The sequence below is a fragment of the Palaemon carinicauda genome, chromosome 7, assembly GCF_036898095.1.
Source record: "Palaemon carinicauda isolate YSFRI2023 chromosome 7, ASM3689809v2, whole genome shotgun sequence".
Taxonomy (NCBI): Eukaryota; Metazoa; Arthropoda; class Malacostraca; order Decapoda; family Palaemonidae; genus Palaemon; species Palaemon carinicauda.
In genome coordinates this window covers 2,790,019-2,792,518 of record NC_090731.1, presented here as the reverse complement: position 1 = coordinate 2,792,518, position 2,500 = coordinate 2,790,019, and the positions used below count along the sequence as shown (strand labels likewise).

The 2,500-nt window shown below is 30.4% G+C and overlaps 1 protein-coding gene across 1 annotated transcript in view; it reads right to left on the bottom strand.

Moving 5' to 3' along the window:
* LOC137643448 (uncharacterized) overlaps positions 1-2,500 on the bottom strand; it is a 32,147-nt gene that overhangs the window by 12,863 nt on the left and 16,784 nt on the right. The window lies entirely within an intron of this gene.

The following is a 2,500-nucleotide window of genomic DNA, read 5'->3' as shown; positions in this document are numbered from 1 at the left end:
TAACTCCCCCTATTATTATTATTATTATTATTATTATAACTAGCTGAGACACAACCCTAGTTGGGAAAGCAAGATGCTATACACCCAAGGGCTCCAACAGGGAAAAATAACCCAGTGAGGAAAGGAAGTAAGGAAATAAATAAACGATACAAGAAGTAATGAACAATTGAAATAAGATGATTTACAAACATTAATAACAATAAAACATTTATTATATAAACTATAAAAAGACTTATTTGAGCCTGTTCAACAAAAAAGCATTTGCTGCAAGTTTGAACTTTTGAAGTTCCACTGATGCAATGACCCGATTAAGAAGATCATTCCATAACTTAGTCACAGCTGGAATAAAACTTTCAAAATTCTGTGCAGTATTGAGCTCTATGATGGAGAAGGCCTGACTATTAGAATTGATAAAGAGAAATTTGATATAACCATAGAAATTTACTGCTCTGAACTCATTGAAAATCACATATATGTCTACTGTAGGCCCCGAGACTATATAATAAGCTCCCACGAAACATTCGAATGATTGAAGACATTAAGGCTTTCAAGAGGAAACTGAAGACTTTCTTATTTCATGAGTCTTTTGACAGTGACGATTTAACAGGAAATGAACGAAACGTGATATGAAACGATAAATACTCTGAACGAACAAGGTAAAACGACAGTGGAGGTCCTGTAGAGAGTAGGGTTCCCCTGCTGTATAGGACCAGAAAAAAGCAGTGGAGGTCCTGTAGAGAGTAGGGTTCCCCTGCTGTATAGGACCAGAAAAAAGCAGTGGAGGTCCTGTAGAGAGTAGGGTTCCCCTGCTGTATAGGACCAGAAAAAAGCAGTGGAGGTCCTGTAGAGAGTAGGGTTCCCCTGCTGTATAGGACCAGAAAAAAGCAGTGGAGGTCCTGTAGAGAGTAGGGTTCCCCTGCTGTATAGAACCATAAAAAAGCAGTGGAGGACCTGTAGAGAGTAGGGTTCTCCTGCTGTATGGGACCGGAAAAGCAGCCATCAAAGTAAAGTAAAGTAAGTACATAATAATCTACCTTAACAAGACATATTCTCTAGCAAATAAGCGAAAATTCTTACAACATACTTTGAAGGGATACCAATTAAGGCTACATTAATTAATAAATTGCTGTACTTATTAACTCTCTAAACTAATATAATTGTGAAATTAAGCAGATATCTTCTGGAAAAAAACGGTATTTTATAAAATACTGGACTTATAAACTCTCTAAGCTTATGCAAATATGAAATTAAGCAGGTAGCTTCAGAAAAAAACTGTATTTCATAAAATACTGTACTTTTACATTCTCTAAGTTTATAGAAATATGAAATTAAGCAGGTAGCTTCAGAAAAAAACATTATTTTATAAAATACTGTACTTATAAACTCTCTAAGCTTACGCAAATATGAAATTAAGCAGATAACTTCAGGAAAAATAGTATTTTATAAAATACTGTACTTTTAAAATCTCTCAGCTTATGCAAATGTAAAATTAACCAGATAGCTTCAGAGAAAAACAGTATTTTATGAAATACTGTACTTATAAACCCTCTAAGCTTATGCAAATATGAAATTAAGCAGATAACTTCAGAAAAAAACAGTTTTTTATAGATTAATGTACTTATAAACTCTATAAACTTATATAAATGTAAAATTAACCATTTATCTTCAGAAAAAACAGTATATAATAAAATACTGTACTTTTAAACTCTCTTAGCCTATGCAAATATGAAATTAAGCAAATACTTTCAGAACAAAGCAGTTTTTTTTTATAAAATACTGTACTTGTAAACTCTCTAAGCTTATGCAAATATGAAATTAAGCAGGTAGCTTCAGAAAAAACAGTATTTTATGAAATACTGTACTTATAAACTCTCTAAGCTTATGCAAATATGAAATTAAGCAGAAAGCTTAGAAAAAACAGTCTCACGAAATACTGTTCAAATAAACTCTAAACTCAAGGAAATGTAAAATTAACCAGATAGCTTCAGAGAAAAACAGTATCTTATAAAATACTGTACTTATAACCTATTTAACTTTATACAAATGTGAAATTAAGCAGATAGCTTTAGAAAAAAAAAACAGTATTTTATAAAATACTGTACTTAAAAACTCTCAGTATCTTAAAAATACTGTACTTAAAAACTCTCAGTATCTTAGAAATACTGTACTTGAAAACTCTCAGTATCTTAAAAATACTGTACTTTAAAACTCTCAGTATCCTAAAAAATACTGTAATTAAAAACTCTCAGTATCTTAAAAGATACTGTACTTACTTTCTAAGCATATACAACTATGAAATTAAGCAAATACTCTCGAAAAAAAAAACAGTATTTTATAAATTACTATACTTATGAACTCCTTAACTTTATACAAATGTGAAATATATATTTTTATTAAGAGGTTTCTCTGATAAGAAAATGTCTTTAAATATATATTTTCTTTTATTAAGAGGCTTCTCTGATAAGGAAATGGCTTTGAATATATATATATATATATATAT